Consider the following 10,583-nt stretch of genomic DNA (forward strand, 5'->3'; position numbering starts at 1 on the left):
CCACACTGGACTGTTGAAAGGTGAATGAGTTTTGCTGACGACTTTCTGACTCTCCAACTGACGAATTAGATTCTGAATGGGCAACAAAGAGTCACGGTTGGTTCTGTATTGTCTGTGATGCACAGTCTGAGAAGCAACCGGCAATTTAATGTCCTGTATCTTATGTTGTCCCACAACTGCAGATTCATCAGAAAGCTCAGGTCTGGCAGACAGCTTCAATTTTTGTCCATCAATTTCTATAGAAGCTACTCCAAAAGCCCATTTGTAACCTCTAGGGTCTTTGAAATGCCCTTCTCTCAGAAAATCAATTCCCAAAATACAAGGTGCGTCAGGTCCGGTCACAACTGTATGCTTCCTCCATTGTTTACCAGTTAGACTTATATTAACCTCTACCTTACTTAATTCTTGAGATCCACCAGTGACTCCCAGAATAGTTATAGACTCTGATCCCTGATAATTTGATGGTATTATGGTGCACTGAGCTCCTGTGTCAACCAAGGCCCTGTACTTCCGAAATTGTGAAGTGCCAGGCCACTGGATGTACACATCCCAATAGATTCTATTGTCTCTGTTATCCCTCTCCTCCCCCTGGCGGGAGGCAGGGCACCCCTAGTTGTGGGGAACATGCGCACGTGTGCATTGCACATAGTTTGCAGGGTTATAACTTTGCATGTTATAACTGGAGCCACTGTTGGAGCCATAAGAGTCGTTCTGGGGAACTGTGGAAGTAACAGCTACCCTTCTGGTATTGCTACCTCGGGTTCTGCCACTTTGCAGTTCCCTCAGTCTCCTGAAAAGATTAGAAGTTGGTTGGCCATCCCAGCGGTTCATGTTCTCACCAAACTGATCACGCAGAGTTATCCAAATAGTTCTACGTGATTGCCTTGGTGGTCTGTTTTGGAATGACCTGTTTTGGAACATCCTGTTTTGGAATGACCTCCTTGGAGGACGTGTATTCCTCACAGATGAAACTTGTACCCACCTGGAGGAAGAATTGAAATTATCCTTCTGTGCCAATTGGTATATGGAATCTTTTAACTCTCTTATGCAATTCTGAATATCACCAGACATAGTTTTGATGGCTGAAACCAAAGAACCACGTGTCATGCTATCCTCCAATTGTCTCATTTGATCACTGAATTGGCCAACCGTGGGAGAAGCTCCACCATAACTTCTTGACACAATTCTGCTTGCCAGAATGTTTGCATAATTGGAAGGAGCAAGTTTGATGATCTTCTTAGCAAGACCAATACCCACAGGAATGTCATCAGGATTCAGAGTTTCATGTTCACCATAGAGTAGCTCTCTAACAGCAAATTCTCTCAAGCGCTTAATTCCCTCATCTATGGTAGTCCAGGGTTTAGGATTCCATGGAAGATCATCTCGGGAAGGGTATCTCAGGGCAACCGCTATTAAAAGGCGTATCCACGGATTAACCTTACCGAGAGCTTCGCCTAGATGTCTATCTATTCCATTGTCCCTTGAGAGAGTTCCTAACTGAGCTGCTGACTTGTCTCCAACTGTTAGAGCTGAAGCACCTGTATCATAACACCTACTAAGCCAAGCTAGAACTGGCTCCTTATCTGCCCTGGTGAAATCTTTACGGACATTTCACAATTCCTCCCGTGGAGAAGAACAGTCTGAAATATCATCTTGTTCCTCATCTCCCTGAATTCTTTGTCCATAAAATCCTGCTGTCATTCTCCTAAGGATCTCTTTAAGCTGAGAACCACCTTTGCCAGCTGCTTTCCTAACTTCATCTCTATCCTGCTTTGATCTCACTAGGTTAGCTAGATCTTTAAAACAAACCTTCTCTTCCTCCTGAGCAGGATCTTTTAGAGTAGAGGGCCCCTCACCAGGATCAGTCTCCTCCTCTTCTTCTCCATCTTTGGCCTTTCCACCTCTAGTCTTTAAAGGAGCCACCTTAACTGGAGCTGTGTTTGAATTTACAGCCACCTTAATAGAAGCTGACAAGTCCTGAGATAAATCAGCTGCTGGGGCAGTGACTTCCGGTCCCACCGAGGGAGTGGGTGGAAGTGACGTTGCTCCATTACTGGCCGACGGAGAAGAAGAAGGAGGAGAAGGAGTGGGAGAAGGAGTAAGCGCCATGTTGATACCAGCCGATGCCCTTGGCTGCTTGCCAGAATCAGCAAAGTCATTTAGAGCTGCTTTACCAATTAACTTTTTAGCCTTCTTTTTGACTGACATGGGTTCTGCACATTCCTCATCACTAGATGTCTCTAGGACTGATCGAGAGCCACGGCGTTTTCTTTTTGATCTAGTTTTAATAACAAAACACGCCCTGGACACCTTTTTCTCTCGCCACAAGGAATACAGAGAAAACACATTAGTTATCACCAGCAGCAGAATTATACACATCACATAAATCACCTTTGGATCCCAGGCATCACCTAAAGTTACTCTCTCCTCAGGCGGAGTCTTAAAACCCTTTATCTCAATTGGGAGAGTGGTGGAGGTAACATTTCTGTATCTCACTGGCCATAATAAATTAATACATTTTCCATACCATAATTTAACTCTATACATAACCCACATATAAATTGTCCGCACCAAATATTTACCCAGGTAATCCAAAATCAAACCCAAACAATACCTGTAAACCAGAGCCCCCAAAATTGAAAAGAATAATCGCTCCACAAACCACAACACCTTCATGTTTGCTAATTCAGCTAGAAAACACTAAATCAATCAAATAATAAATTGAACTAATTATCTGCCCCACGTTGGGCGCCAATAAAAAAAAATGTGGTGGGTGGAAGGGTAAGGCCAAGAAGCCTCCTCCCTTCCCCCTTGTAAGGTAAAAGGGAAAGAAACTTGAAGGGAAAGGAAAAAAAAACCTCACAAGCTGAATTAGCAAAGCAGTGGAGCTATATTTATAGAGCAATGTAGGGTATGCAGGGGAATATTTACAAATTTACAATATCTACAATATATACAAAGATATACAACAGAGTAACACATAAATGAGAGTAACCCTCCTCGGCAGAGAGGGGGTTCCCCACCTCCGCTCTCCCCTCTCTCCCCCCCCCCTTTTCCCACAGTGGGATAGAAAGAGAGAGAAAAGAGAGGAAAGAAAAAAAAAATGTTAGAAGCAGTGTTGTGTTAATTGGAAAAGCAGTTAATACAGGCCTTATCAAGTTTGGCAGTTTGAAGGCCGGAGCCTTGGCAGAAAGCCCAGCACAGAAAGCTGCTGCACTGTGGAGAGGCAGAAGCAAGACTGAAGATAAGGTGCTGGAAAAACCCAGTATACCCTCCTGCTGTCCCAGTTCAGAAGGTGCTTCCTCCCTCTTTACCAATGAAATTAGTTTAGATTGTTCTTTCCGTTTATCAACTTCCGTCCACCATATTCCCTTTCTTAAGGGGGCAACGTCAACGGGCCACACAGCTGTAGATGAATGCATGTATCTTGGCAGAGGAAAGGGGTAGGGAAGAATTCTAAGGATCATTTTGACTGTCTCCAGAAGTTAGATCACATAGCCAATGCAATGTGGTGCTAGGCTTTTCCCTTTAGGTTTTACCCCAAGAATGTTTTGCTTCTATTCGAATTGTCTCAGAAGTGCTGTATGCAGCTGTAGATGAATGCATGTATCTCGGCAGAGGAAAGAGGTCGGGAAGAATTCTAAGGATCATTTTGACTGTCTCCAGAAGTTAGATATGATGGCCAATGCAATGTGGTGCTAGGCTTTTCCCTTTAGGTTCTACCCCAAGAATGTTTTGCTTCTATTCGAATTGTCTCACAAGTGCTGTATGCAGCTGTAGATGAATGCAGGTATCTCGGCTGAGGAAAGAGGTAGGGAAGAATTCGGAGGAGCATTTTGGCTGTCTCCAGAAGTTAGATCAGATAGCCAATGCAATGTGGTGCTTGGCTTTTCCCTTTCGTTTTTACCCCAAGAATGGTTTGCTTCTATTCGAATTGTCTCACAAGTGCTGTATGCAGCTGTAGATGAATGCAGGTCTCTCGGCAGAGGAAAGAGGTAGGGAAGAATTCGGGGGAGCATTTTGACTGTCTCCAGAAGTTAGATCAGATGGCCAATGCAATGTGGTGCTAGGCTTTTCCCTTTAGCTTTTACCCCAAGAATGTTTTGCTTCTATTCGAATTGTCACAGAAGTGCCGTATGCAGCTTTAGAAGAATACATGCGTCTCGGCAGAGGAAAGAGGTAGGGAAGAATTCTAAGGATCATTTTGACTGTCTCCAGAAGTGAGATCAGATGGCCAATGCAATGTGGTGCTAGGTTTTTCCCTTTAGGCTTTACCCCAAGAACGTTTTGCTTCTATTTGAATTGTCTCAGAAGTGCTGTATGCAGCTGTAGATGAATGCATGTCTCTCGGCAGAGGAAAGAGGTAGGGAAGAATTCTAAGGATCATTTTGACTGTCTCCAGAAGTGAGATCAGATGGCCAATGCAATATGGTGCTAGGGTTTTCCCTTTAGGTTTTACCCCAAGGTTGTTTTGCTTCTATTCGAATTGACTGAGAAGTGCTGTAAGCTGCTGTAGATGAAAGCATGTATCTCGGCAGAGGAAAGAGGTAGGGAAGAATTAGGAGGAGCATTTTGACTGTCTCCAGAAGTTAGATCAGATGGCCAATGCAATGTGGTGCTAGGCTTTTCCCTTTAGCTTTTACCCCAGGAATGTTTTGCTTCTATTCGAATTGTCTCAGAAGTGCCGTATGCAGCTGTAGATGAATGCTTCTATCTCGGCCGAGGAAAGAGGTAGGGAAGAATTCCAAGGAGCATTTTGACTGTCTCCAAAAGTTAGATCAGATGGCCAATGCAATGTGCTGCCAGGCTTTTCCCTTTAGGTTTTACCCCAAGAATGTTTTGCTTCTATTCGAATTGTCTCAGAAGTGCTGTATGCAGCTGTAGATGAATGCATGTATCTCGGCCAAGGAAAGAGGTAGGGAAGAATTCTAAGGATCATTTTGACTGTCTCCAGAAGTTAGATCAGATGGCCAATGCAATGTGGTGCTAGGCTTTTCCCTTTAGGTTTTACCCCAAGAATGTTTTGCTTCTATTCGAATTGTCTCAGAAGTGCTGTATGCAGCTGTAGATGAATGCTTGTATCTCGGCATAGGAAAGGGATAGAGAAGAATTCTAAGGAGCATTTTGACTGTCTCCAGAAGTTAGATCAGATGGCCAATGCAATGTGGTGCTAGGCTTTTCCCTTTAGGTTTTACCCCAAGAATGTTTTGCTTCTATTCGAATTGTCTCAGAAGTGCTGTATGCAGCTGTAGATGAATGCATGTATCTCGGCCGAGGAAAGAGGAAGGGAAGAATTCTAAGGATCATTTTGACTGTCTCCAGAAGTTCGATCAGACGGCCAATACAATGTGGTGCTAGGCTTTTCCCTTTAGGTTTTACCCCAAGAATGTTTTGCTTCTATTCGAATTGTCTCAGAAGTGCTGTGTGCAGCTGTAGATGAATGCATGTATGTCGGCCGAGGAAAGAGGTAGGGAAGAATTCTAAGGATCATTTTGACTGTCTCCAGGAGTTAGATCAGATGGCCAATGCAATGTGGTGCTAGGCTTTTCCCTTTAGGTTTTACCCCAAGAATATTTGCCTTCTATTCGAATTGTCTCACAAGTGCTGTATGCAGCTGTAGATTAATGCATGTCTCTCGGCAGAGGAAAGAGGTAGGGAAGAATTCTAAGGAGCATTTTGACTGTCTCCAGAAGTTAGATCAGATGGCCAGTGCAATGTGGTGCTAGGCTTTTCCCTGTAGGTTTTACTCCAAGACTGTTTTGCCTCTATTCAAATTCTCTCAGAAGTGCTGTATTCAGCTGTAGATGAATGCATGTATCTCGGCAGAGGAAAGAGGTAGGGAAGAATTCTAAGGATCATTTTGACTGTCTCCAGAAGTTAGATGAGATGGCCTATGCAATGTGGTGCCAGGCTTTTCCCTTTAGCTTTTACCCCAAGAATGTTTTGCTTCTATTCGAATTGTCTCCCAAGTGCTGTATGCAGCTGTAGATGAATGCATGAATCTCGGCAGAGGAAAGAGGTAGGGGAGAATCCTAAGGAGCATTTTGTCTGTCTCCAGAAGCGAGATCAGATGGCCAATGCAATGTGGTGCTAGGCTTTTCCCTTTAGGCTTTACCCCAAGAATGTTTTGCTTCTATTCGAATTGTCTCACAAGTGCTGTATGCAGCTGTAGATGAATGCATGTATCTCGGCAGAGGAAAGAGGTAGGGGAGAATCCTAAGGATCATTTTGACTGTCTCCAGAAGTTCGATCAGACGGCCAATACAATGTGGTGCTAGGCTTTTCCCCTTAGGTTTTACCCCAAGAATGTTTTGCTTCTATTCGAATTGTCTCAGAAGTGCTGTATGCAGCTGTAGATGAATGCATGTATCTCGGCCGAGGAAAGAGGTAGGGAAGAATTTGGAGGAGCATTTTGGCTGTCTCCAGAAGTTAGATCAGATAGCCAATGCAATGTGGTGCTAGGCTTTTCCCTTTAGGTTTTACCCCAAGAATGTTTTGCTTCTACTCGAATTGTCTCACAAGTGCTGTATGCAGCTGTAGATGAATGCATGTATCTCGGCAGAGGAAAGAGGTAGGGAAGAATTCTAAGGTGATTTTGACTGTCTCCAGAAGTTAGATCAGATGGCCAATGCAATGTGGTGCTAGGCTTTTCCCTTTCGGTTTTACCCCAAGTATGTTTTGCTTCTACTCGAATTGTCTCAGAAGTGCTGTATGCAGCTGTAGATGAATGCATGTATCTCGCCAGAGGAAAGAGGTAGGGAAGAATTCTAAGGATCATTTTGACTGTCTCCCGAAGTTAGATCAGATGGCCAATGCAATGTGGTGCTAGGCTTTTCCCTTTAGGTTTTACCCCAAGAATATTTTGCTTCTATTCGAATTGTCTCAGAAGTGCCGTATGCAGCTTTAGAAGAATACATGCGTCTCGGTAGAGGAAAGAGGTAGGGAAGAATTCTAAGGATCATTTTGACTGTCTCCAGAAGTGAGATCAGATGGCCAATGCAATGTGGTGCTAGGTTTTTCCCTTTAGGCTTTACCCCAAGAACGTTTTGCTTCTATTTGAATTGTCTCAGAAGTGCTGTATGCAGCTGTAGATGAATGCATGTCTCTCGGCAGAGGATAGAGGTAGGGAAGAATTCTAAGGATCATTTTGACTGTCTCCAGTAGTGAGATCAGATGGCCAGTGCAATATGGTGCTAGGGTTTTCCCTTTAGGTTTTACCCCAAGGTTGTTTTGCTTCTATTCGAATTGTCTAAGAAGTGCTGTAAGCTGCTGTAGATGAATGCATGTATCTCGGCAGAGGAAAGAGGTAGGGAAGAATTCGGAGGAGCATTTTGACTGTCTCCAGAAGTTAGATCAGATGGCCAATGCAATGTGGTGCTAGGCTTTTCCCTTTAGCTTTTACCCCAGGAATGTTTTGCTTCTATTCGAATTGTCTCAGAAGTGCCGTATGCAGCTGTAGATGAATGGTTCTATCTCGGCCGAGGAAAGACGTAGGGAAGAATTCCAAGGAGCATTTTGACTGTCTCCAAAAGTTAGATCAGATGGCCAATGCAATGTGCTGCCAGGCTTTTCCCTTTAGGTTTTACCCTAAGAATGTTTTGCTTCTATTCGAATTGTCTGAGAAGTGCTGTATGCAGCTGTAGATGAATGCATGAATCTCGGCCGAGGAAAGAGGTAGGGGAGAATCCTAAGGAGCATTTTGACTGTCTCTAGAAGCGAGATCAGATGGCCAATGCAATGTGGTGCTAGGCTTTTCCCTTTAGGCTTTACCCCAAGAATGTTTTGCTTCTATTCGAATTGTCTCAGAAGTGCTGTATGCAGCTGTAGATGAATGCATGTATCTCGGCCGAGGAAAGAGGTAGGGAAGAATTCTAAGGATCATTTTGACTGTCTCCAGAAGTTAGATCAGATGGCCAGTGCAATGTGGTGCTAGGCTTTTCCCTTTAGGTCTTACCTAAGAATGTTTTGCTTCTATTCGAATTGTCTCAGAAGTGCTGTATGCAGCTGTAGATGAATGCATGTATCTCGGCCGAGGAAAGAGGAAGGGAAGAATTCTAAGGATCATTTTGACTGTCTCCAGAAGTTCGATCAGACGGCCAATACAATGTGGTGCTAGGCTTTTCACTTTAGGTTTTACCCCAAGAATGTTTTGCTTCTATTCGAATTGTCTCAGAAGTGCTGTATGCAACTGTAGATGAATGCATGTATCTCGGCAGAGGAAAGAGGTAGGGAAGAATTCTAAGGAGCATTTTGACTGTCTCCAGAAGTTAGATCAGATGGCCAGTGCAATGTGGTGCTAGGCTTTTCCCTTTAGGTTTTACCCCAAGAACGTTTTGCTTCTATTCGAATTGTCTCCCATATGCTGTATGCAGCTGTAGATGAATGCTTGTATCTCGGCAGAGGAAAGGCGTAGGGAAGAATTCGGAGGAGCATTTTGACTGTCTCCAGAAGTTAGATCAGATGACCAATGCAATGTGGTGCTAGGCTTTTCCCTTTAGGTTTTACCTAAGAATGTTTCGCTTCTATTCGAATTGTCTCAGAAGTGGTGTATTCAGCTGTAGATGAATGCATGTATCTCGGCAGAGGAATGAGGTAGGGAAGAATTCTAAGGATCATTTTGACTGTCTCCAGACGTTAGATCAGATGGCCAATGCAATGTGGTGCTAGGCTTTTCCCTTTAGGTTTTACCCCAAGAATGTTTTGCTTCTATTCGACTTGTCTCACAAGTGCTGTATGCAGCTGTAGATGAATGCTTTTATCTCGCCAGAGGAAAGAGGTAGGGAAGAATTCTAAGGAGCATTTTGACTGTCTCCAGAAGTGAGATCAGATGGCCAATGCAATGTGGTGCTAGGCTTTTCCCTTTAGGCTTTACCCCAAGAATGTTTGCCTTCTATTCGAATTGTCTCCCAAGTGCTGTATGCAGCTGTCGATGAATGCATGTCTCTCGGCAGAGGAAAGAGGTAGGGAAGAATTCTAAGGAGCATTTTGACTGTCTCCAGAAGTTAGATCAGATGGCCAATGCAATGTGGTGCTAGGCTTTTCCCTTTAGGTTTTACCCCATGAATGTTTTGCTTCTGTTCGAATTGTCTCAGAAGTGCTGTATGCAGCTGTAGATGAATGCATGTATCTCGGCAGAGGAAAGAGGTAGGGAAGAATCCTAAGGATCATTTTGACTGTCTCCAGAAGTTAGATCAGATGGCCAATGCAATGTGGTGCTAGGCTTTTCCCTTTAGGTTTTACCTAAGAATGTTTTGCTTCTATTCGAATTGTCTTACAAGTGCTGTATGCAGCTGTAGATGAATGCATGTATCTCGGCCGAGGAAAGAGGTAGGGAAGAATTCGGATGAGCATTTTGACTGTCTCCAGAAGTGAGATCAGATGGCCAATGCAATGTGGTGCTAGGCTTTTCCCTTTAGGATTTACCCCAAGAATGTTTTGCTTCTATTCGAATTGTCTCACAAGTGCTGTATGCAGCTGTAGATGAATGCATGCATCTCGCCAGAGGAAAGAGGTAGGGGAGAATCCTAAGGAGCATTTTGACCGTCTCCAGAAGTGAGATCAGATGGCCAATGCAATGTGGTGCTAGGCTTTTCCCTTTAGGCTTTACCCCAAGAATGTTTTGCTTCTATTCGAATTGTCTCCCAAGTGCTGTATGCAGCTGTAGATGAATGCATGTATCTCGGCAGAGGAAAGAGGTAGGGAAGAATCCTAAGGATCATTTTGACTGTCTCCAGAAGTTAGATCAGATGGCCAATGCAATGTGGTGCTAGGCTTTTCCCTTTAGCTTTTACCCCAAGAATGTTTTGCTTCTATTCGAATTGTCTCCCATATGCTGTATGCAGCTGTAGATGAATGCATGTATCTCGGCAGAGGAAAGGCGTAGGGAAGAATTCGGAGGAGCATTTTGACTGTCTCCAGAAGTGAGATCAGATGGCCAATGCAATGTGGTGCTAGGCTTTTCCCTTTAGGTTTTACCTAAGAATGTTTCGCTTCTATTCGAATTGCCTCAGAAGTGCTGTATTCAGCTGTAGATGAATGCATGTATCTCGGCAGAGGAATGAGGTAGGGAAGAATTCTAAGGATCATTTTGACTGTCTCCAGACGTTAGATCAGATGGCCAATGCAATGTGGTGCTAGGCTTTTCCCTTTAGGTTTTACCCCAAGAACGTTTTGCTTCTATTCGAATTGTCTCACAAGTGCTGTATGCAGCTGTAGATGAATGCATGTATCTCGGCAGAGGAAAGAGGTAGGGAAGAATTCTCAGGTTCATTTTGACTGTCTCCAGAAGTTAGATCAGATGGCCAATGCAATGTGGTGCTAGGCTTTTCCCTTTAGGTTTTACCCCAAGAATGTTTTGCTTCTATTCTAATTGTCTCCCAAGTGCAGTATGCAGCTGTAGATGAATGCTTGTATCACGGCAGAGGAAAGAGGTAGGGAAGAATTCTAAGGATCATTTTGACTGTCTCCAGACGTTAGATCAGATGGCCAATGCAATGTGGTGCTAGGCTTTTCCCTTTAGGCTTTACCCCAAGAATGTCTTGCTTCTATTCGAATTGTCTCAGAAGTGCTGTATGCAGCTGTAG

Source organism: Melanerpes formicivorus, unplaced genomic scaffold (assembly GCF_026170545.1).
Source record: "Melanerpes formicivorus ecotype bairdi unplaced genomic scaffold, bMelFor1.0.p_v2 SCAF_140, whole genome shotgun sequence".
In the NCBI taxonomy this organism is placed as follows: domain Eukaryota; kingdom Metazoa; phylum Chordata; class Aves; order Piciformes; family Picidae; genus Melanerpes; species Melanerpes formicivorus.